This window comes from Sus scrofa, chromosome 7 (assembly GCF_000003025.6).
Source record: "Sus scrofa isolate TJ Tabasco breed Duroc chromosome 7, Sscrofa11.1, whole genome shotgun sequence".
Taxonomy (NCBI): Eukaryota; Metazoa; Chordata; class Mammalia; order Artiodactyla; family Suidae; genus Sus; species Sus scrofa.
Genome location: NC_010449.5, coordinates 72,589,982 through 72,616,261, shown reverse-complemented (window position 1 = coordinate 72,616,261; position 26,280 = coordinate 72,589,982). Strand labels below are relative to the sequence as shown.

Sequence of the window (26,280 nt, the reverse complement as noted above, 5' to 3'; positions counted from 1 at the left end):
ACCGGTCCTACATTATAGCCACAACACCAGATCCGAGCCACATCTGAGACCTACACCACAGCTCATGGCAACATCAGATCCTTAACCCACTGAGTGAGGCCAGAGATGAAACCTGCAACCTTATGGTTCCTAGTCAGATTTGTTTCTGCTGAATCACAACAGGAACTACAGAAATTCTTTATTTCTCCTATTTTAAACGATGATCTTGCTGGTTAGAATATTATAGGTTTCAAATTTTTCCCTTTAGAACTTATTGACTATATCTTGCAACTTCCTTCTGGCCTCTTACACTTTTGTAGAGAAATCAGCTGACAGCCTTAGGGAGGGTTTCCTTGTAATTTATTCTTTGTTTTCTTTTGATGATTTTAGGATCTTCTCCTTATCTTTAACTTCCACCATTTTTATTAAATTTCTTGGGATTATAAGCCTGGGTGTGTTTGGGATCATTATGTTGCAAACTGTACATGCTTCCTGTATCTGGATATCTATTTCCTTCTTAGATTTGGGAAATTTTCAGTCATAATTTTTTCAAATACGTTTTCAATCCCCCTTTCTTTTTCTCCTCCTTCTGGGATCTCTTTTATGTATAGATTGGCCCCTTTATATTATCCCATAGATCTCTTATGTTGTTTTCTTTTTTTTCATTTTCTGTCTGCTGATCTGATTTGGTCATTTCCATTATTCTTTCTTCTAAGTCACTTATTTGTTCCTCTGCATTATTCATTCTGCTATTTAATGCCTTTATGTCAACTTTCATCTCAGCAAATGAATTTTCTAAATTTTCGTGGCTCCTCCTTATATTTTCTAGTTCCTTTTTAGAGTAATCTGCATTAGCGTTGATAGATGTTCTTACTTCCTTCCATATTTTCATTACCTCCTTTTTGAACTCTGTGTCTGTTATACTGCAGAAGTCTTTTTCATTGTTTGCTCCTTGAAGGGGATACTTCTGTTGTTTAACTGAGATTCATTCCTGTGCTTCTTCATTTTGCCTGTATTTTTCTTATTCTGTGAGTTTAGAGGAAACAATTATCTACTGTAGTCTTGTAGGGCTATTTATATGTACAAGCACCCCGGGTTGCTTTCATGGGTTTACTATTTTTTGGTGTTAGGGCTTCTTTTGGTTTGGATGCTTTTTGTCTCTTTCCTCAGTGTGTGAAGGCCCTTCCCGTCCCGCCCCTCCCCCCCAGTTGGGGATGTGCAGATGCATGGTCTGCACATGCTTCTAGGGAGTTGGAGGTGATACATGGTGCCTGCAGGTAGCACTTGTTTGCTTGGCCTTTGTCAGTGGCAGTGATCCCCAGAGAAGTGGGAGCAGGGCCCTTGGCAGTGGCAATAGATGGACATGTGCATTCCCAAGGAGGTGGATGGTAATAGGTGGACCTCTAGGTTGTGGTGCACTGACTATTTATGTGGCTCTCTCTCTTTGTCCTCCTCAGAGATGCTGCTGTGCTTTTTTCTGAAGCTCTGAGGCTCCCCCTCTGTCCTGGCTGGTGTTACAGCCAATTAGATGGCCTCCCAGTGTACAGACTCCTTTCTTCTTTCACAGCTCTCTCTCAGGAATCTGGTTCCATTCTGATTTTCTTTTCTCTTTTCTCTTTCTTTTTTCCCCCTTTCATTCTACCCAGTTATGTGGAGGTTTTCTTGCCCTTTTTGGAAGACTCAGGTATTTTGCTGGTGTTCAATAGATATGCTGTGCAAAGCATTCTTCATGTAAATTTTTTTGATGTGTTTGTGGAAGAAGTTGAGCTCCATGTTCTACTCCTCTGCCATCTTAATCCCTCTCTTCAAAACTACTTTTTTTTTTAAATTGAATCATGTTTTTTCATATATTTACAGCTTTGAAAGTTTTGAAAATTTTTAACATTATAGTATATAATATTATATAATATTAATATAGGATAATCTTTGGGCTTACCTAAATTGTGAAAATTATTTACTGGTTAGAAATATTCTGGATTGGAGATTTGTATTGAATTGAAGTATATCATCTTAATTTCTATGTATTTTCTTTAATACAAATAAAAGAGCATTAGTATTACTTTCATTTTGTATCTGGCAGGATAATTTTTTAGTATATTAACTTCTGTTAATATATTAGCTAGAAATTTATGCTACCTGGAAGTACATTCCCCTTTGTCCAGTGTGGGATTATGAGCATCACGGTAGATTTTGAGCATCTGAAGCCTCTTTCGAGATGTAAAAACATAGTATTTTTGACCTTCAGGTATTTAAGCACAAGAACTCTGGGTATAAAGTTCATGGCATAAATAATAAATTTGGAAAAAAATGCAATATTCTTTCAGAGAAAATTCCTTCTTCATTCCGTCTCTTGCAGATCAAATGAAATTTCCATTGCCTGTTGGAGAACAGAGTGGGAGTCTATGAAGGGAGGAGCACTTAGTGGTGTGTGTGTGTGTGTGTGTGTGTGTGTGTGTGTGTGTTTAGAAGAGGGGCATTTGCCTTGATTTTCTTCTTCACACTAACCAAACTACCATAATGGATCTGGTCTCAGTATTTTTTCTTTACCACATGTAATTTGGTAATAGATAATAGTGTAGAGATGGAAACTTGGTTCTCTAAGGAGGTCAGCCTGAGGCAGCCTTAGAATTTCAAATGTTTTCTGTATGTGAAAGAAAGATCTGACATAGCTAAGAGAAACGACTTTTGTGAATGCGGGGATCTCCATAAGTGGGTTGGACAGGAAAATGAATTAGAACAGTGTGAAATTAGGAAAAGGGGCCTGTCAGCAACTTGTGGAGATTGAATATTTAATATAGAATTAAATAATAGCTATTAATAGCTAATGTGTATTGTTTACAGACAGAAGGCTAAGTATTCTAGGCATTTTCTGTGTGTTATCTCACAGATACTTTACGATAATAGTATTATGTAGGCTACAGTTTATTATTTCCATTTTCCCTAAGAGGGAACCTGAAGTATGAAGAGGTTAAGCCACTCGCCTTCACTCTTACCCACTATATCTACTGCTTACTCATGAGGAGATATACATCATGGTGAGTAGATGACAATAACCTAGGATTATTTGTCTCCCCAACAAACTCCAAGATTTGTATGACTCTAAGATCCATGGAGTATTGACTTAAGCCAGTGTGGCTCTGACATGATGGAAAATATCTATATAAAAATATTAAGTTATAGAAACTTAAAGTTATGCTTCTTGTATGCTTGTACTCTCTAGAGAATGCTATATTCCAGAAAATAGTGAAGTTTCTGTAGCAGTTTGCTATTTAAAAAGATACTCACAGAGGAGCTTGATAATTGTTACTTAAAGTGGATTCTTTCACTCAGAACAATCTCTTTAGCCATACCTTCATATGAACTTGAGTTTTGAATACTATCTGTTATGTGACCTAAGATTAAATGTCACTAAAATTAAAAATTTTATATCAGATAATCATTTGGTTACAATTATCAATCCAATTTTTCTAGGTTTGGTGTAGGTTTGCTTCATTTATAAAACCTTAGTCCCTTAATTTATTTTAGATTTAAACAGAAATACATTACTTTTTTTTTTATAGTTGAATTTATATAATCCTGGTATTGAAAGCATAAAAACCAAGTGACTTTTGTGTTTTGCTAAACTTTAAGAATTTTAAGGAAATGAGTATATTTTGACATGATCAAATGTACTTTTTTCATGAAAATATGTGTATTAATATGTTTTATAGGCAAACTTTAGGTTATATGATAATTTACTTGTATAACCATTCAGATTTTAAAAGCAAAGAGTATATCTATTATAAGAGCAAATGAACGAAGTAAAATTATTTGTTTTTTGATTAGCAGGGGCAAAAAGAATAATGAAAAATAAGCTTGCTATAAGTCAGCAATGCTTTACTTCAAAAAAAAATTATTCTCATTTCCAGCAATATTAGTGAAACAAAGATTTTGAGAATGTAATTGTTATATTTCCATAGGTGAAGGAACATCTATTAAAATAACTATTTTGATACATTAAATATTATAATCCAGACCTTTTGACTTTCTGAATTATGAATCAACTTTGTGGTAAGTAAAAATATAGAGTTGGTTTCAGAATATTTAGACTAATGAAAGGAACACAGCTCAGTCATTTACACTTTCCACTGAGTGAGTGCCATAATTGAGGGCCTGTTGTATGGTAAGCTAGGCAAGGGCACTCTCTGAAATGGTAAGTAGTGGTCAGAAATTTATCTGAAAATCAAAACTTTTTATTGTTAATGGTTAGTGATATATAGAGCAGGTGTTTAAGTTTGTTTTTGGAAATAAATTCATAGATTGTCTCTTTCAGGCTTCTAAATAATATTCAGCACTTCTCTTTAAATTTGCTAAATTGCCTGTAGGAATTGTTTGTAGGAATCGCTGTCTCTTTCCAGATCTCTTCTGGAGTGGCTGGGACATTGAAAGAGCCCACCACATTATGACAGAAAATTGCAGGGCAATTTTATTATTGCAAGATCCAAACTGCAGCCTCACTTTATCAATTTTGGTATCTCTTTGCTATAACATCAATATCGTTCTTAAAAGAATTTCAGAAGATAACAAAAGAAACGTATGATATTTACACAAATGTGTATTGCAGTGTCCTCATGTCACCTTAGAAAAGTGTTGCTTCTTAATAATTTGCCACTGTAAACAAACATTATAAAATATTGTTTTTTTTCCTAGTAAAATTTTCTATGGTAGAATTTCATATATCATGTTATTTGAATACAAATAGGGCATATTAAATGTAACTATCTCATTTTAAACTGATTATAAACATTCAGAATAGTCAGAACTACTTTTTACTCTGATTTAAGATAATGTCATTCCATACGTCTTCACAGAGAATAAATACCCATATTGGAGGTTATTTCAATGAATCTCCCCCCCCCCTTATTAAAGCAAATTGAGAAAATGAGGAGTGTAATGTCTTTCTTCTAAAGTAATGCAAGATTTTACAGACCTCAGCTCAGCATAGAAACAGCATTTTGCCAGTAGGATTATTTCTAGTAAACAAAGAAGTGAACAAGTGAAAATATCCTGACTGTTGGGAATAGACATATTGGTAAATTGTAACATCGGTAGACTATGGGATTTCCCCTGTTGTGGCATAATTTACGATTTAAAATATTTGCTTTTGTTTGTGAGGAGATTTATATTGGATTTTTCCAGTTCACTTTACGAAGATCATCTGGATTTTTTTTGTACAAGTCCACTCAAATAACAAAAATAAATACATAGAGGATTTTTTATTTTCTGTAATAGAATTGAGCTAGGAAATATGTTGGGAGGCAATATGATATAATGAGGTAATGTGGCTGTATTTCCTGATACCATGCCACTAGCCACAATATTACAGGTGAAGATGTCAGTGATGGACAAGCTATGAATATCTGTGTATACACAGGAATTTGTGTGATGCATGTCCACCCTCTTCAACCCACATATGATTCTGAGAGGTGGATTCTGAAGCACTGTCCTTCCATTTTTGTATTTGTCAATCTCAAACAACAGAAACTATACTTTTTGGTGAATTCTTCTATATTACTATTAAAAGGGGAGAAATATTATCTATCTCATAATTCAAACACACTCATACAATTGCTGTGCATTTTCCTTTGTCAACAATAAATTATATAATGAAACACTTTTCCATAGGACATGGCAGAATAAAAATGTAAAGCTTTGTGAAATATGTAATAGAAAAAAATCACTTGCAAGGCTGTCTAAATTTCAAACACTGTTGTAATTATCACAGGGAGCAAATAATATACAACCCTGTTGCTTAGGTGCATTTCAATTTTTATTCAATAAATATTTTACAGTACTTGCTATATCCTAGTCAATTTATTAAATATTGAGATATACACAGAAGTAAATAATAAACTATAGGGAAGTCCCTATCTTATAGTGGAGGAAGCAGGCAAATAAAGAAATGTTATGTGATATTGCTATGCTGGAAATTTGTGCTGTGGAAATATGGAAGCTGGAGTCTGTAGCCTCTGTGACAGGATTTCTGATCACTAAAATGATATTGGATTTAGAGCTTGGAGGATGCATTATATACACTAGGTAATGTATATTGGAAAAGGTATTTCATGTGGAAGGACAGCTTCATTAAAAAACAAAACAAAAAACAGAAAAACACCAGCATTCCTGTCATGGCTCAGTGGAAATGAATCTGACTAGCATCCATGAGGACACATGTTTGATCCCTGGTCTCGCTCAGTGCGTTAAGGATACTGCATTACCGTGAGCTGTGGTGTCGGTCACAGATGCAGCTCAGATCTGGTGTTGCTATGGCTGCGTGTAGGCCGGCAGCTGTAGCTCTGATTCAACCCCTAGCCTGGGAACCTCCATGTGCCCTGGGTGCAGCCCTAAAAACAAAACAAACAAAAACACCAACTGTGAATATGCACAGTATACTTTGGGAATGACAAATAGTTAAGAGATGAGTGTTCCAGAGGAAAACGTGTATTGGCACTGACTTTTTTTTCATGGTGTCATCTATCCTGCCTGTGGATCAAATCTTTTTTTAGAAAAATATTTGGTGACTGCTGAATTTCTCTATTTGTGAGTTCTGCTTTTAAATTAATGATGTGATTAAATTATTTATGGGAAAGCACATCTATTAATTAATAGTCTTCAAAAATTAGGCTATTTTATAAGGTTAAAATAATAGAGAGTGATATTAAATATCAGTTAAAAATAGAACATTTTTATAACTGTCATTTATTTGGACTCAATAGGTAGAAACTTATGGGATTCAATACAAGTAGTGCAAATGGGGCATGAAGGCTTCAGTATATGTGTAGAATTGGAGATGCTTTCACTTTCCATTTGATGAAATTGAATTTCTCAAAATGGACTCTATGTCTTTTTAATTCAAAGATTTTCAGCAAGTAGGAGGAAAATATCCTATAATTTATGATGATGGGCTTTTTTTATTATTTTTTATTAGGTTTTGGCTCTAGCAACTATTTTTTTTCAGTCATCTCGTTAGTGGTGATCCATATAAGGAAAGCCGCCTTTCATTTTCATCTTCCTTAGCACAGCTGGTGCTTACACTACTCTGAACATCCATTGAGTCATTTCCTGCTGATAAATGTCTATATGTAATCACAATTGTCACCTATGTATGTGATACAAAACTGTCCTCTCTTTTTAAACCGAGATAGCATTTGTACCAGCCTCTAATCTTATGTACCACTTTTTCCCCTTTCAGAACCAAGCTGGCAATTCTCATCTTGAATAGCTTTAAAATTGCTCATAGCAATCAATGACAACTGAGGCATCACTAAAGAATTTCTTTTATCTCCAAGCTCCAATTTAGATCTGTCATTAAGCTTGAGTAAGCTTGAACTGTCAGAGCATTTTCCCTCATCACATGCTCTGAGCACAAAGAGTCAACTTCAAAATCAAATTTGTTCTATCTCTTACTATACTTTGTAATGGTTTTGTGTGAACAATAAACTTCACTGAAATAGTACTGTCAATCTTTAGTAACTCAGATAACTGTGGCTTTAAAAAATAGTGAAATGCTTCCAAAACTCAAGTATGACGTATGGTAAACCATTCCTTCACATCATTTGGTTTTGCTGTGGTTTAAGGGGGACGAATCCTGATATGAGGGAAAGAACACTTAACAGTAAGGAGGTATGGACTTGTTTCCTCCTTTCGCATTAAAGATTTTGTAATCTTTGTCCAGTCACTTTCTTTCTCTAGTTGTTCATTTCATTGTCTGTAACATGAGGTGAGTTTTATTAAATTAATTCTAAGGTCCCACCCATTTCTAATACTGGCCCCAATATATGTGACTTTCCACTGTGTAGTATTATTCTTTAAGAAATGGATTAGAAACAGTTACCATTAAGAGCTGGAAATTAGCAATTAATTAGCAAGTCTGTAATCCGAACCTAGTTGCAAAAAAAGCTTCAGCTTCATCTTTTGGACCAAATCAGTGTTTTGTTTGGGTTCTGTTGGTGAACAGTAGCTATCTTTTAAAGATCACAGTTTCTATCTTGAAGATCTTTTCCACTGACAGATCCTTCAGCCTCACCCACATATTTAAATGTATTGTGATTTTTCTTTGTTTTGCAGATTTCATTTTGAAACAGTTTGTGTGAATATTAGAGGTGCCAGACTGAAACTAAAGACCACAAAAATCTGTCAGAACTACACTTGCAAAGTATTCAGTAGCTCAAGTACGTTTTATAGAGTCCTTGTTCAAAATTAGAGTGATTGTTTTTTAATAATTTCTTCACAAGTTCCTAATCAGCTTGTTATATTTTTTTCTCTTACTTGTAAAGGAAAGAAGAAGGCTGTTTTAGTACCCACTTTCTTCTTTTATAAGTACTGTAGTTTTCAAATTAAACAATTTTTCTCATCTATCTTCCTGTAAAGATATGATTGTATTAGAAATATAATCCATGTCATTATTCATGACCCATTAGAGTGAGAAAATAGTTTGGTAATCTTTTTAACCTTTAAAAGGAAGATCTTAATACAAATATTCTAGTAAATAATCACTAAGTCTGTTACCATTCTGTGATTTTTCATTCCTTTTCAGTATCAGATCATAACTGTGGCATTTCTACACTTTAGCCCAGAATCCTTATCTCTTGCTTTGCTTGGAGCTTTCTCATCGCAAACCCCTTACTAGTATCACTCTTTGATATTTCTTAGCTGACAAATTAATTGAAGTTAAACCCTGATATGAGTCTTCTTTGCAATTTTGGCCATGTTTCCTTGTTCCTGATCAGGACATGTGTAGTTCCTTAGGGAATCATTTGTTAATGTTAATAGCTAACCAGTGTTTTAGGCTATTTTATCCTAGGCTGTTAATTGCCAATAGTAGTTCAGGAATTAGATACCTCTGATAATAACAGCATTTCAATAGCAATGTCTTAACCAGGTAGACTGAGGTTAAGGTTCTGGTGGTGTTACTGCAGCGGTTTGGGTAACTGTTGTGGTACAGGTTCTAACGCTGGCCTGGGAACATACACATGACATGGACATGGCCAAAAAAATTAGATTTGTTTGTAAGTAAGCACCATACATTTCTTTTAGAGGCATACTCACCTCCAGTGTGATTTTTAAATTTGTGAAGCAGTTTTTTTTTTTTGCTTTTTTAGAACTGCACCCACAGGATATGGAAGTTCCCAGGTTAGGGGTCAAATTGGAGCTATAGCCAGCCCATACCACAGCCATAGCAACAGCAGATCCTAGCCAAGGACAGGGTTAAACCCATGCACTCCTGGATACTAGTTGGGTTTGTTTCCACTGAGCCACAATGGGAACTCCTACAAAATTGTTTTGATGTCAAAAGTAAAGTACGAAATAATTTTTTCTATCTCAAACTTAAATGTGCTTTCAGACTAAAGACTGGCCATAGGCAGATAATGACCTAAAGATCTTTTACATTTGTGCATTTATATGCTGTCACTTTCTCCTTATAAGAGAATCTTAACATGTCATAAAATTAGCGTTAGACACAGATGGAAAGATATTCCATGCTATTGGATTGGAAGAATCAACATAGTCAAAACGACTATAATACTTAGGGCAATCTACAGTTTCAGCCCAATTTCTATCAAACTACTAATGGCATTTTTCAAAGAACTAGAACAAAAAAAATAATTAAATTTGCATGCAAACACAAAAGATATGATATTATCATACTAAGTGAGGTACATCAGACAGAGAATGACAAATATCATGAGACCACTAATATGTGGAATCTAATAAAGTGATACAATAGAGTTTAAAAAACAGAAATAGACTAAAAAATTTTAAAATGAAACTTATGTTTCCCAAATGGGAGACATGGATATATTAGGTGGTTGGGATTGATACATATACACTACTAGATATAAAATAGATGGGTTACAGGGACCTACTGTACAGCACAGGGAAATTTACTCAATACTGTGTAATAACCTACATGGGAAAATAATCTGGAAAGGAATGGATATCTGTATATGTATAACTGATTTATTTTGCTATATGCCTGAAATTAACTCAACTTTATAAGTTAACTATATTCCAATAAAATTTTTGTCTTATTTTTATTTAATATATTTCTTAAAATATGTTGTTATTGCTTAATATTTAATGCTAGTTTGTCATTCATTTTTCTATATACTGTATGCTATAAGAAAAAATGAATTAAAAATATATACCTGCTTTCTCTTATATGCCAAATAACTTACATTAGTCCAAAGTGACATTGATTGTTAGATCCACAATTATTATGTATCTCTAATAAAAAGCTAAAAAATTTGTTATGAAATGTCACTGAATCTAAGTTTTATACAAATGGAGAAATATTAAAATATGAAAATATGTACACCTTAGACTCAAGGGAATATAAAAATAGGACTACCATAAACAGTAGCGAAACCTCTCTAAATCATTTGAAATACTTTTAAATATGTATCTCATTTGTTTTCACAAAACCTTTATAGTATATATTAGGACAAAACATGTTTCCCCTTTAAGGACGCTGGGGAAATTAAACAAATTTGTGAAATAGAGAGAAGCTTTTAAAACTTCATTAATAGTATGAACTAGAAGCCTCCTCTCAAACTACATTTTCTTAACTTCTATTTGTGGAGTATTGGAAATATTTCAAATTGGATTCTGTACTGGAAATATTTTCTTTTTAAAATATTTTGAATTATAGTTGATTTGTAGTGTTCTGACAATTTCTGCTGTACAGCAAAGTGACCCAGATGAACATATATATGCAGTCTTCTTACATTTACCTTCCACCATGTTCTATGACAAGTGATTGGACATAGTTCCCTGTGCTATACAGCAGGATCTCATGGCTTATCCATTCTAAATGTAATAGTTTGCAACTCTTAACCCCAAACTCCCAGTCCCTCCCAATCCCTCCTCACTCCTCCTTGGCAACCACAGATCTGTTCTCCATGTCGATGAGTATGTTTCTGTTTTGTAGATAGGTTCATCTGTGCCATATTTAGATTCCACAAATAAGTGATTCATATGGTATTTGTCTTTCTCTTTCTGACTTACTTCTCTTCTTATGAGAATCTCTAGATCCATCCAAGTTACTGCAAATGGCATTATTTTGTTCTTTTTATGGCTGAGTAGTATTCCATTGTGTATGTGTACCACATATGCTTAATCCATCCATCAATGGACATTTAGATGGTTTCCATGTCTTGGCTATTGTGAATAATGCTGCAAAGAACATAGACATGCGTGTATCTTTTTGAAAGAAAGTGTTGTCTGGATAGTTGCCCAGGAGTGGGATTGCTGGCTTATATGGTAGTTCTATATTTAGTTTTCTGAGGAAACCCCATACTGTTTTTCCTAGTGGTTGTACCAATTTACATTTCCAGCAACAGTGTAGGAGGGTTCTTTTTTCTCCACACCCTCTCTAGCATTTGTTATTTGTTTTCTTATTAACAATATCCATTCTGATCTGTGTGAAGTGGTACTTCATTGATGTTTTGATATGCATGTCTATAATAATTAGGGATGTTGAACATTTTCTTATGTGCCCGTTGGCCATCTCTATGTCTTTTTGGAAAAAATGTCTACTTAGATCTTCTGCCCATTTTTTAATTGGGTTGTTTTTTTGATGCTGAGTTGTATGAGTTTTTTGTATATTTTGGAGATTAAGCTATTGTTGGTTGCAACTATTTTCGCCCACTCTGTAGGTTATCTTTTTGATGTTGTTTTAGTAAAGGTTTCCTTTGCTATGCAAAAACTTGTAAATTTGATTAGGTCCCATTGGTTTATTTTTGTTTTTATTTTATTGTTTTGGGAGACTTACTTAAGAAAACAGTTGTAAGGTTGATGTCAGAGAATGTTTTCCCTATGTTCTCTTCTAGGAGTTTGATGGTGTCTTGTCTTATGTTTAAGTGTTTAAGCCATTTTGAATTGCTTTTTGTACATGGTGTGAGGATGTGTTTTAATTTCATTGCTTTGCATTCAGCTGTCTAGTTTGCCCAGAACCACTTGATGAGGAAACTGTCTTTTTCCCATTTTATATTCTTGCTTCCTTCATCAAAGATTAATTGACCATCGTTAATGGTGTCTGGGTTTATTTCTGGGCTCCATTCTGTTCCATTGATCTGTATGTCTGTTTTTGTGCAGTACCTCACTGTCTTGAGTATGATAGCTTTGAAATAGTGTATGAAGTCTGGGAGAATTATGCCTACTGCTTGTTTTTTTGTTTTGTTTTGTTTTGTTTTTTGTCCCCTTCAGGGTTGCTTTAGCAATTCTGGGACTTTTATGGTTCCATATAAATTTTTGGATGCTTGTTGTAGTTCTGTGAAAAAATGTCATGGGTAATTTGATAGGGATTTCATTAAATCTGTAGATTGCTTTGGGTAGCACAGCCATTTTAACAATATCAATTCTTCCAATCCAAGAGCATGGGATATCTTTCCATTTCTTTGAATGCTGTTTAATTTCCTTGATTAATGTTTTGTAGTTCCCAACATATATGTCCTTAAACTCCTTGATCAGGTTTATTCCTAGAAATTTTATTTTTGGGGGTGTGATTTTAAAAAGTATTGTTTTTGTATATTCATTTTCTAAAGGTGTATTGTTAGTATATAGAAATGCAACTGATTTCTGAATGTTAATCATGTTTTCTGCTACTTCACTGAATTCATTAATCAGTTTGAGTAGTTTTTCTGTGAAGTTCTTAGGGTTTTCTCTATATAGTATCGTATCACCTGCATAGAGTAGTAATTTTACCTCTTCTCTTCCAATTTGAATACCTTTCATTTCTTTTGTTTGATTGCTGTGTCTAAGACTTCCAATACTATGTTGAACTAAAGTGGTGAGAGTGGGGATCCTTGTTTTGTTCCAGATTTTAGCAGGAAGGCTTTCAGCTTTTCTCCATTAAGTATTATATTGGCTGTGGGTTGGTCATAAATGGCTTTATTATGTAAAAATATGTTTCCTCTATACCCACTTTAATAAGAGATTTTCTCATGAATGGTTGTTGAATTTCTTCAAATGCTTTTCCTGCATCTATTGAGATGATTATGTGGTTTTTGATGTTTCTTTTGTTAATGTGGTATATGACATTGATTGAATTGCATATGTTGAACCATCCTGTGAACCTGGGATGAATCCCATTTGGTCATGGTGTATGATCTCTTATATCTGTTGTTGGATTCTGTTGGCTAAAATTTTGTTGAGAAATTTTGCGTCTATATTCATCAAAGATATTGGCCTATAATTTTCTTTTTTTGTAGCATCTCTGTCTGGTTTGGTATTAGGGTGATGATGGCGTCATAGAATGTGTTTGGGAGTTTTCCTTCTTCTTCAGCCTTTTGCAAAAGTTTAAGAAGGGTGGGTTTAAGTTCCTCTTTGTATGTTTGGTGGAGTTTGCCTGGGAGGCCTTCTAGTTCTGGACTTTTGTTTGTGGGGAGTGTTTTTATTACACATTAAATTTCCTTTCTAGTGGTGGGTCTGTTTAAATGATCAATTTATTCTTGATTTGGTTTTGGTGGGCTGTATGTCTCTAGAAAGTTGTCTTATTTGTTGGCATATCCTTATTCATAGTATTCTTTTTTTTTTGTATTTCTGTAATATCCATTGAGTTTTCTTTTTTCATTTCATATTTTATTTGGTTCTCTCTCTCTTCTTCTTGGTGAGTCTAGCCAGAGGTTTGCTAATTTTTTATACCCTTTCAAAAAACCAGATCTTGGTTTTTATTGATTTTTTTCTGTTGTTTTTTCGAATCTCCATTTTATTGATTTCCTCTCTGATCTTTATGACTTCCTTCCTTCTGCTGACTTGAGGTTTTATTTGTTCCTCTTTTTCTAATTCTTTTAGGTGGCAGGTGCAATTGTTGATTTGAGATTTTTCTTCTTTTTTGAGGAAGGCCTGTATTATTATGAACATCCCTCTAAGCACTGCTTTTGTAGTATCCCATAGATTTTGAGTAGTTGTGTTTCCATTATCATTTGTCTTGAGGTATTTTTTTAAATTCCCTTTTGATTTCCTCATTGACCCATTGGTTTTTTAGTAGCATGTTGTTTAGTCTCCATGTAGTCAGTTTTTTCTCATGTCTTTTCCTATGGTTGATTTCTAGTTTCATGCCATCGTTGTCAGAGAAGATACTTCAAATGACTTCTAAACTCTTAAATTTGTTGAGATTAGTTTTGTGCCCCAGTATGTGATCAATCCTTGAGACTGTTACATGTGCACTTGAAAAGGATGTATATTCTGATTTTGGCAGATATAATGTCCTGAAAATATCAGTTGAGTCTAACTGTTCTGTTGTGTCATTTAGGATCTCTGTTTCCTTACTGATTTTCTGTCTAGGGGATCTGTCCATTGATGTGAGTGGGGTGTTAAAGTCTCTTGCTATTGTTTTATTCCCATCACTTTATCCTTTTATGTCCTTAGTATCTGTTGCATATATTTGGGTCCTCCTATATTAGGGGCATATATATTGAGTACCATATCCTCTTCTTGAATGGATCTTTTTTATAATTAAATTATGTCCTTCTTTGTCTTTCTTTATGGCCTTTGTTTTAACATCTATTTTTGTCTGATATGAGTATTACAACTCCTGCTTACCTGGCTTGTCCATTCACATGAAATATCTTTTTCCATCCCCTCACTTTCAATTTATACGTGTCCTTTTCTCTATGGTGAGTCTCTCATAAGCAGCATATTGTAGGGTCTTCATTTTTATCCAATCTGCCACTCTGTGTCTTTTGATTGAACATTCAGTCTATTGACATTTCAGGCTAATTATTGATAAATATGTATTTACAACTATTTTATACCTTGTTTTCCAGTAGATTCTATTTTTCACCTTTTTTCTTTCTTTTTTGGGTTGGGTGATTTCCTTGTATTTTATGCTTTTGTCCTCTTCTTTTTAGGTTTTGTCAATGCATTTTTTGGTTTTGATTTGTGTTTGCCCTCTTCTTCAACCCCTTCCTGTGTCTGCTTGCTTTAACCTTACGGCATATAGGCTAAAATACATTCTAAAAAAAAAAAGAGTCTGTATTTTCTTACTTTCCCATATGTTATGATTTCGATGTTCTTTTTTTACATGTTTATCTTTTTGCTGTTCCTTGTGTTCATCATTGATTTTACAAATAGTTTTTTTTTCTTTTAGATCTGTATATTGGCTTATTTAAGTGATTATTTTCTAGATGTGATTTCCTCCATCCTATATCTTTTTAGTTCTTTCCTGTTTAGAGGGGACCTTTCAGTATTTCTTTCATGGTTATTTATTATTTCTGTATTCTTATATTTTTTGTTTGTTGGAGAAAATCTTTATTTCTCCTTCTATTTTAAATGATAATCCTGCTGGTTAGAATATTTTAGACTGCAAATTTTTCATGTTAGAACTTTGAAGTTATCCCCAAACTCTCTTCTGGTCTGTAGTATTTCTATAGAGAAATCAGCTAATAGACTTATTAGGGTTCCCTTATAATTAATTCTTTATTTTTCTCTTGCTGCCTTTAGAATCCCCTCCTTATTTTTAGCTTTTGCCTTTTTTATTATAATGTATCTTGGTGTGGGTTTGTTTGGGTCCTACTTGTTTGTGGATCTCTCGGCTACCCTTATCTTGATATCTTTTTCCTTTAGATTTGGAAAGTTTTCAGCCATAATTTCATCAAATATGTTTTCAATTCCATTTTCTTTTTCTTCACTTTCTGAAATCCCTGTTTATAGATTGGCCTGCTTTTTATTATCCCATAGATCTCTTATATTGCTTTCATATTTTTTCATTTGGTTTTCTTTCTGGTGTCCTGATTGGATGATTTACATTATTATTTCCTCTCAGTCACTTATTCATTCCTTTTTTTTTTTTTTTTTTTGTCTTTTTACAGCCACACCCACAGCATATGGAGGTTTCCAGGCTAGGGGTCAAATCAGAGCTGTAGCTCTCAGCCTATACCACAGCCACAGCAGCACTAGATCTGAGCCACATCTGTGACCTGCATCACAGCTCATGGCAATGCCTGATTCTTGACCCACTAAGCAAAGCCAGGGATTAAACCCATGTCTTCATGATTACTGGTCAGGTTCATTAACTGCAGAGCCATGACAGGAACCCCTCTGTCTTATTGATTCTGCTCTTACATGCCTTTAACTCAGCTTGTGTCTCCTATGTTCTCCTAATTTTTCCTAATTTCCCAATTTTTCTTGACTCCTCTTCATATTTTTTAGCTCCATTCTAAAGTAATCTGAATTACTGCTCCTATCTGCCTTTAATTCCTTCAGTATTTACTCTGTCATCATTTTGAACTCAATCTGTTAGACTGCAGAAGTCTGTTTCATTTTTTGCTCCTTCAGGGAGATTGTCCTGTTCTTTTAACTGCGAATGGTTTCTGAGCTTCTCATTTTGCTTCCATTTTTCATATTCTTTCAATTTAGGGAAAACAATTCCTGCTTTCTTAGAGAGCTATATATATATATGTGAGAATGTCCATGGATTGCTTGTGAGGGTTTACTATTTTTGTTGTTATGAGGGCTGCTTTGGTTTTGATGCTTGCTGTTTATTCCCTGATAGTATGTAGATTGTTATCTCCGTCAGAGTATGTGTTCCAGCGTATGGCCTGTGCTTGCTTCCAGGGAGGCAGGGCTTATAGCCAGTGCCTGGTAGCTGGGCCTTTAACAGTGGTGAGGACCTGTGGGGAGGGTCCTAGGCAGTGGAAGTGACCCTCAGGGAGGTGTAGTAACTCCCAGAGCCTTCGGCAGCAGCAACAGCAGGGCATGTACATTCCCAGGGGAGTGAGAGTAACAGGTGGCTCTTGGTTGTAGTGCCCTCCTCTGTGGCAACCCCTGAGGCTGCAAGTGATACCTTTCACAGACCCCTAGTGGTGGCAGGCTGGGCCCACCTCTGGAGTCTGAGATGGCTACAGCAGCTTCCCCCGCCCCCCACACAGCCAGTGCAAGAGATGCCATGGCATCTGTGCACTCACACATGCACAGAGAAAGATGTGCATGTCCCACAATGGCAGTCCCATTCCTCCTCCTTTCGCCCTCCCCAACAATGGTGCCCTCCTTTATAGTGTGTGTGCCCAGGCCTCCTCCTGCACTCCCCGGGCTATGGTGCTCCACTCCCTAGCCCATGGCACCCAACTCCCTAGCCCCTTCTATTGTCTCTACACAGCCAACCCTAATCCTCTCCCTTAAACTGACCTCTGGAGCTGAGTCTCAGTGTCCAGCCCCACCCAGGCATCTCAGGCTGTAGTGTCTGGGGCCAGTGTTACCAGTGGTCTGTGCATCTGTTTTTCTGCTTTTCCCTTCTCAATCTGTCTGTTGTGTTTTTCCAAATGCTTTGAGGTTCTCCCTCTGTCTCAGCTGATTTCCCCATTAGTTAGATGCCTCCCAAGGTGTGGGTTCCTTTCCTCCTTCATAGCTCCCTCTCAGGACTGCTGGTCCTGCCCAATTCCTTTTTCCCCCACTCCTTCTCTCTCTCTCTCTCCTTACCCCTCCTTTTATTGTACCCTTTTTTTTGAGGGTTTCTTGCCCTTTTTGGAGGTTTATGTTCTTCTGCCAGCATTCAGTAGATGTTCTGTGCCAATCATTCTATATGTAGGGTTTTTTTGTGTGTGTCTTTTTGCCTTTTCTTGAGCCACTCCTGCAGCATATGGAGATTCCCAGGCTAGGGGTTGAATCAGAGCTGTGGCCCCTGGCCTACACCAGAGCCACAGCAACGTGGGATCCGAGCCGTGTCTGCAACCTACACCACAGCTCACGGCAACGCCAGATCCTTAACCCACTGAGCAAGGCCAGGAACCCGCAACCTCGTGGCTTCTAGTTGGATTCGTTAACCACTGAGCCCTGACGGGAACTCTGTTTTTGTTGTTTTTTTTTGTGTTTGTGGGACAAAGTGACCACCAGGTCTTATGCCTTATTCCTCTACCATCTTGATCCCCTGGAAATATTTTCAATTTAGCTTTGGTGACACTGAGGCAGGCATATTTTAATATTTTATATATAAGTGAGAGTTTACTTCATTTGGATTTTTATCTTTTTTAGTAATATGATTATTAACATTTCAGTTAGGAGTCTTTCATTGACCATTCATTATACTCTATATTGCTATATATTAATTTTGAGGTGTTCTTTATAAGATAGTATTATTGGTATTACTATCATTTTGAAATGGATGATTCTACTATTCTGGTTTATTAGCGTATTCATACATAGTTCCCTTTGTAAAGGGAATCTAAATAGAGGGAGAAACTATTTATCTATGTGGGGAATTTCTGAAGCATGTATTACTAAAAAATTAATTCCCCATCTGAATAAATGATATTTGATTTTCATATTAGCATACTAGTTTGAACACCTGCACAAATCTACTCAAATGAAAATTAAAAAAAACCTTTCAGGTCCAAATTTTGCTTTTAGATTATAGGTGCTGATGGTCCTAGGATATACACTTATATTTGGAGGAAGCATTATGTTTAGGATGTGAAAAGATGTAATAGTAAATACTTTTATAAATAAAAAGTTTTCATGTATATTAGATTAAAATGTTAAGAGGGAAAGAAAACTAGCCCTTCTGACCAGGATGTATGTAACAAGCAAGTCACTGGTCAAATTAGTATACCGTCAAAAACACATTGACAACTCCCTAGCCCCTTTTGTTATTTCTATATGTAAGTGTTTGAATGTGTTTTAAAGAAAAGTTGATTGTTGAAGCTGATTGCTGCAGAGAATAAAACTCTAGTCAATGTTGTTTGTCTTTCCTTTGGAGAGAAGGGAAATAGAAACATGTGGGTTGTATGAGAATTTGGCTCTAAAGATAAGAATTTCTTCTTGCCTTATATGAGTATTGCTACTCCAGCTTTCATTTTATTTTTATTTGCATTGAATATCTTCTTAAATCTCCTCACCTTCAGTCTGTATGTGTCCCTATATCTGAAGTTGGTCTTTTGTAAGCATTTATGCAGGTATTATTTTTGTATTTATTCATCCAGTCTACATCTTTTGGTTGGATAAATGAATCTATTTACATTCAAATTAATTATTGTTATATATGTACTTATGTCATTTTCTTTTCTTTTGTCTTTTTGCCTTTTCTAGAGGCACTCCCATGGCATATGGAGATTCCCAGGCTAGGGGTCGAATCAGAGCTGTAGCGCCAGCCTACACCAGAGCCACGGCAATGCAGGATCCGAGCCGTGTCTGCGACCTACACCACAGCTCACGGCAATGTTGGATCCTTAACCCACTGAGCAAGGGCAGGGATCGAACCTGCACCTCATGGTTCTTAGTCGGATTCGTTAACCACTGAGCCACAATAGGAACTCCTATGTCATTTTCTTAGTTGTTTTGGATTTGTTGATGTTGGACTGTTTTCTTCCCTTCCTCTTGTTCTCTTCTCTTTCTATCTGATGACTATCTTTGATGCATTTTGATTGCTTTTTCATTTTCATTTTCTTTCTTCTTTTTTTCTAATGTGTGTTTCTATTGCTCTTTTTTAGTTAGTGGTTCCCATGAGATTTTGATATAGAATTCTGTATATTTGCAGAATTATTTTAAGTTGCTCATTTCTTAATTTCAAATGCATTTTCAATATCCTACATTTGTACTTTCTTCTCACAGTTGCTGGCTTTAATAACGTATTTGTGTGTGCATGACTTCCTGCTTTTACTGTATATTTGCTTTTACATTACTGATTTTCTTATTTCTAGTTGTAGCTTTTTCTTTTCAACTTGTATAAGCATATTTAGCATTTGTTGTAAAGTTGGTTTGGCAGTGCTGAATTCTTTTAGCTTTTGTGTGCTTGTAAAGCTTTTGGTTTCTCCATCGTACCTGAGTGAGAGCCTTACTGGGTAGCATATTCTTGGTTCTGAGTTCCTCCCCTTCATTACCTTAAATATATCTTGCCACTCCCTTCTAGTCTGCAGAGTTTCTGCTAAAAAATCAGCTTTTTAAATGGGGGTTCCCTTGTACATTATTTGTTACTTTTTCCTTTTGCTTTTTATAGTTTTTCTTAATATTTATTTTTTTTTCATTTTGATCAGTATGTGTCTCACTGTGTTTCTCCTTGGGTTTATCCTATATGGAATTGTCTGTGATATCTTAACTTGAGGGAGTATTTCCTTTTCCATATTAGGGAATTTTTCAGCTATAAACAACTATTTTCTCTGGACCACCCTTTCTCTTCTTCTGGAATTCCTATGATGCAAATAATGGTAATGTTTTTCCAGATGCCCCTTAGACTGTCTCAATTATTTTTATTCTTTTGTCTTTATTCTTTTCTGTGGCATTGATTTCCACTACTCTGTCTTCCACTTCACTTATTTGCTCTTCTGCCTCTTTTATCCTCCATTATTTTTCATTTCAGATATTGTGCTATTCATCTTAGATTGCTTTTTCTTTAAATCTTCTTGCTCTTTATTAAACATTTCCTGTAACTTTTCTATTTGTGCCTCCATTCTTTTTCTGAGGTCTTGGATCATGTTTATTATTATCACTCTAAGTTCTTTTTCAGGTAGATTGCCTATCTCCTCTTCATTTAGTTGTTTTTGCCTTATCCCTTTGTCTGAAACATATTTCTTTGTTGTCTCATATTATCTCTGTTTCTGGTCTCCTTGACAGCAAGTGTGTAGATAACAGGTGACCAGTCCTGGAGTTATGGGGATAGTGGCAGCTCACATGTACCCAGAGCACATGATGAGACCAATGGTATTAAGCTACCTCCCCTGGAGCTAGGCATGGTTGCTAGGGATGTAGCCTGTAAGTGAGGTGGCAGTGTTTCATGGTTCATGGGACTGCTCCTCTAGCAGGGGAGAGAAGCATCTTCCCTGACCCGTCCTATTACCAGGCATCTCTCTGGATTGTTCCCTGTAGCTCGCCACATCAGCAGTTGTTCCTGCAGCCCTTCCCTTTGTCAGGTGGCTCATGGGATTGCTCTCTGTAGCTATGATGGAGGTGGTGGCTACTTCTCTCTTTACCAGGCAGCAGCTTCTCAGGCTATGTCTCCTGGAGCTGGAGCAGGCAGTGTCCTGACACCTGAGGGCACACACAGGGAACAAGGCTGTAGTAGTGGTTTCGCCCCTTTTTGCACCCCAAACAATGGAGCCTGGCCTCCATGCCTATCTGGGTTTCTTCAGCTTACACCCTCAAATGTGATTGCCCTAGACTCTAGTGACTCCAGGCTATTTCTTTTCTACCAACCCGTTTCTTCCTGCACAGCTAGTACCAGTTCTCTTCTTGAATCTTATCTCCAAAGCCTGAGTTTTAGTTCCCAGCCCCTGCCCGCACAATCAGATGGTCATTTGGGGCTGGGAAGTGCAGGATGGTAGCATTGACCATTTGTGCAAGACTATTTCTGTTTTAATTTCTTCAGACTGATTGCTGTGTTCTCCTCTGAGACTCTAAGTTTCTCCCCTGTCTTATCTGATCTCCATGCCAGAGGGTTAATTTCCCAGGGTGCAGAAAATTTTCTTCTCTTCTGCTCCCTTCTAGGGACAGAGGTCCCATCCTGCTTCCTTTCTCATTTTCTCTCTCTTTTCCTTTTTTTCTTCTTTCTTACCTCTACCCAACTATGTGAAGATTTTCTTGCTGTCTCAGAATCTTTAGGTCTTTTGCCAGTGTTTAGCAAATTTCCTGTGTGAATCATCCCATATATAGATGTGTTTTTGATGTAGTTGTTGGAATAGATGAGCTTCTTGTCCCACCACTCCACCATTTTAGGAATCCCCATAAGAGAGTTATTATAAATTATGTGATCATATATTTTATACCTAATTTTAGAAAAGAAGGCCACACTTTAGAAAGTACTAAATATTTATGCTTCTTGTGAAGTAAATAAATTCATGTTTTATAATATTATGAAGTGTTTTTTATGTAACTCATGGAAGTTGCCCTATATTTATATAATTACTCTAGGTATAGTGATGTTATGTGAAAAGATTTGAACCTCTGAATCACCTACCTTTCTCATACAGCAGTTTGTTGTCCTCCTTGCCCATCATAACAGGAGACTCACATGCACAGATATATCATTTCAGGAAAAGAAAAATAATTAACTACTCAGTTGGATTTGAAATGTTCATGTGTCCAGCTCTCTGAAGAACAAAGCTATACTTTCTAAGTATGCTTAGGACTAAGTTGGCCTAAAACAATGTTCCAAGTTAGCAGTCTGATCTTTAGTTCCCTTCTCCTTGGTTCTTCCTCTCTAGAAGAAAGAACAGTTCCTCTTCCAAAAGAGAAGGAACCTACAACCAAAAGTAATTATTAGGGTATTTCAAGAGAATAGTTATTTAAGAGAGCCAATAGTACATTATCTCAGTCCAGCTCTCTTTAAAATTCCTTTGTTCTTTCTGGCTAAAGATCCCTTCTAGTAAAAAAGCCTGATCATGTTGATTCTATTGACCATTCTTTTGTTTTTTTGTTTGAGGTGGTGGGAAGAGAAAGCCTTAAGGTCTTCCAAATAATAGTCCATGTATTCAGAACTTGTGAAAACCCATGGATAAAGTAAAATGTAAAGAAATTAAAGCCCATATTACATGCAGGAATCCAAAATTTTTGAATAGAGGATGGTATCCTAAAATATTAGAGTGGAAATAATGTCTACATGAAGGGAGATAACTGACCCAGTAATTAGCGAGTACCCATTATCTTCTAGAACGTCTGCTGGATTCTTTTCCTTCAGTGATTCTATTTACCAGACTGAACTCTCTTTACTGTAGAAAGAATTGAGGCTGCAAAAAGTAAACTTATTTCTAAGGTAATTCAGGTAGTGAATGATAGTGCTTGTATTTCAAGTCTAGTCTGTCTGAATCCAAAATCCATTGCTTTTTTGATATCTCACTCCCTTTCCAGGATGTCTACATTTGTTATTTCATCATAGAATTACATGGAAGAGACTGGAAAGATAACTCTTAAATGTCAAACCATTCTCCTATAAAGTCTTTTGCCACAGCTGTGGAAATAGGGCTTTAGGGTGTATGATAAAATGTGAACCATATCCATGTAAAATATATCTTGACTCTGTTCTTTTAATTTTTTTCCTGCTGAGCCCTAGTAGAAAATTAATGTCTATTCATTTTCTGTTGATATTCTCAGTGTCTTATTTATTGTAGGATTTTCTCATGTGAGTAAAATTTCTTTCAATTGAGAGGTATATTTTAATAGGGTTAGTTCCAAAAAGATTTTCTTTTTTAACATAACTCGAGTATGTATATGTTAAATTAGTTTGGCTGCTGCCAAAATGTGATTAGTTTTTAATGAGCGGTCTACAGATTTTCTTTTTGTTTTTAACTGAAATATTGACCTCTCATTCTCTTTCTGAAAATTAGCAAAGCTCTTCTAATTTCTTTTGCATGTTGAGAGTTTGTTATGATTTGTATTCATTTTAGCACACTAAAATACAAAGCAAATCTGTTCATTTAATCTGCTGATGCCTGAACCACAGTCTCTGCAGCAAGAGATATCATGCCTTTATGTGTGCATGTGCTTGAGAGCAGTTGTTTGATTATAGTCCTTATTAATATAAATCAAAATCTACAAAGAAAGCCTCTTCTATTCCTATAATTCATATTTATATAAATAGAAAAGTAATGGGTTTTGAAAAAGGTCCAATAGGTTTGAGCTTCTAGAATTATCCCAGGAGTATAGACAGGAATGAAATATTTCAAGGTGTTTTGGAGTGGTTGTTGATAAAATATTTCCATGTTTGCTGAGTACCTCTGAGCTGGTAGATTCATGCTAATAAAGGCAGAAGCCAGGAATAGTTATAATATGCTTAATTAACTCTAAGCTTATTTAATACCATGGTCCAGATGAACTCTAGATAGGGAGGCATAATACATATAGCTCATTAAAAAATAATTTGGAATTCTCTAATCTATATTTGCATAAAGTTCAGGTCCTTGTCCTGAAGGTATTAATTATTTTCTAATATTATTGTTGAATAATGGATGCCAATGAAAAATGGTAATTAGAAGAATACTGGCTAACATAATTCAGTTTCACATAACATACTCATGCCAGTTATACTGTGCAATTTCTTTGTCTTGAGGAAACACCCCTTTAGAAGAGTGTTTTAATGAAAAACGTGTATAAATGAGATCCTAGTTGAGAGCCATTGAAAAAATAAACAAAACCTATTTGTCTTTGTTTATATAAATTGGAAAACTACTTGCTAGAGCCTTTGGGTTTCCATAGGGAACAGTTTATTTTTTACTTTGATCATATTTTAGAACTCATTTTCTTAAGGGTAATATGTGTTATTTTGAGAAGATGTATGCAGAGAATTAAAAGAATCTGATTAACTCATATTTGATGAAATCTCATATGACATACTTCTGGAATTTTATGGTGAATTGCTAAGAGTGAACAATTCCAGAAAATCAGCATTCTAGCAAAGAAGCTATAATAGCATCCTAAATAAGAAGTGGCAACTTGAGCTGAATGTGCCATAGAAACTTCTTACTTCTAATTTTATACATGGTATTTTTAAAATTTTCTTTAGCTATTTCATGTGTATATATCAGATCTATTTTATATAAAGGCAAAGGTCGGTAGCTATATCCAATATTTTGGAATGTTTACAAACAAAATAGGAAAGATGGGAAAGTGGACAGGGAAGAGATTACAAAGAGTAGGAGTAGGAGTAGGAGTAGGGAAGCCAACATTAAAAAATTTTGACCTTCCCCCCATTCTAGGCACTGTGCTGTGTGCATAACCAGTTTTACCTGATTGCCTTGGGTGAAGAGTGTGCTTTGACCCTTTTGCTATCTGCCAGGATATGAAGAGCTGACTAAGCAGGTATGGCTTGCACTGTGTCATATTTCAAATATTCATCTACTCTCCACATTGCTGGGGATTTTATAGATTATATTTCTTAATTTATCCCTTGTTTTTAGATTATTTTTATGGAGAAAAAATAAAAACAAAAAATAGTATTTAAAAAATATTTTTGTCAATTTCTTATTATAGTACCTTCAGCTCCTCTCAAAGTTTTTCCAATTACTTTATTCCCCATATTTCTAAGGTGATATATACTACTAAAATAGTGGCTATATAGAATTTCAAAGGAACTTTAAAGGCTGCTAATTATTGCAATGGCCAGGCATTCCATATACCACTGCGCATATGCCAGTCCCAAACCCCTAATCCATTTCTTTCCCCATCTGCCCCTCGTGGTAACTGTAAGTTTGTTTTCAAAATCTGTAAATCTGTTTCTTTTCTGCACATATGTTCATTTGTATCCATTTTTCAGATTCCACATACAAGTGATATCATATTTTTCTTTCTCTCTCTTACTTCATTTAATATGATAATCTCTAGGTCTATCCATGTTGCTTCAAATGGCATTATTTTATTCTTTTTTATGGATAAATAATATTCCATTGTATATTTATATCACATCTTTCTTATCCATTCCCCCATTGATGGACTTTTAGGTTGCTTCTATGTCTTGTCCATTGTAAGTAATGCTGCAGTGAACACTGGGATGAATGTATTTTTTCAAATTATGATTTTCTCTAGATAGGTGCCCAAGAGTGGATTGCAGGATCATGTGGTAATTTCTATATTTAGTTTTTTTCTTTTTTTTTTTTCAAGGAACTTCTATACTGTTTTCCATAGTGTTTGTACCGATTTACATTCCCACCAACAGCGTAGGAGGGTAGTGTAGGTCACAAGTCACAAACACGGTTCAGATCTGGCATTGCTGTGGCTGTGGTGCAGGCTGACAGCTACAGCTCCAATTCGACCCCTAGCTTTGGAACCTCCATATGCCATGGGCAAAGCCCTAAAAAGCAAAAAAAAAAAATGAGAAGACTCATCTGTAAAGGCAAACATATAGTAAATGTAGGAAATCATCCACACACAAATATGATATTAAAACCAACAGTCATGAGAAGAGGATAGTACAGATGCAGGAAATGAATAATGGAAGTGCATTTGAAATTAAAAGACCAGCAGCTTAAAACAACCTCATGGTAACCACAAACCAAAAATCTGCAATAGATGCATACACACAAATAAAAAGCAATCCATACAAACCACTAAAGATTGTCAGCAAACCATAAGAGAAGAGAAGAAAAGAGGAAGGGAACAAAAAAATACCAAAAGAAACAAATCCAAAACAAATATCAACATGGCAATGAGAACATACTAATCAATAATTAACTTATATCTAAATGGACTAAATGCTTTAGCCAAAAGACATAGACTGGCTGTACAGATAGAAAAACAATACCCATATATGTGATGTATACAAGAGGCTCACTTGTAGGGACACGTACAGTCTGAGAGTTAGGGGAAGTAAACAGATTCTCCATGCAAATAGGAATCAAAAGAACG

The 26,280-nt window shown here is 35.4% G+C and overlaps 1 long non-coding RNA gene across 1 annotated transcript in view; it reads left to right on the top strand.

The window, feature by feature from the left end:
- LOC106504458 overlaps window positions 1-26,280 on the top strand; it is a 660,129-nt gene that overhangs the window by 155,401 nt on the left and 478,448 nt on the right. The window contains exon 3 of the long non-coding RNA XR_002345877.1: window positions 24,636-24,738. This is a non-coding gene — a long non-coding RNA (uncharacterized LOC106504458). The remainder of the gene's footprint in view (window positions 1-24,635; window positions 24,739-26,280) is intronic.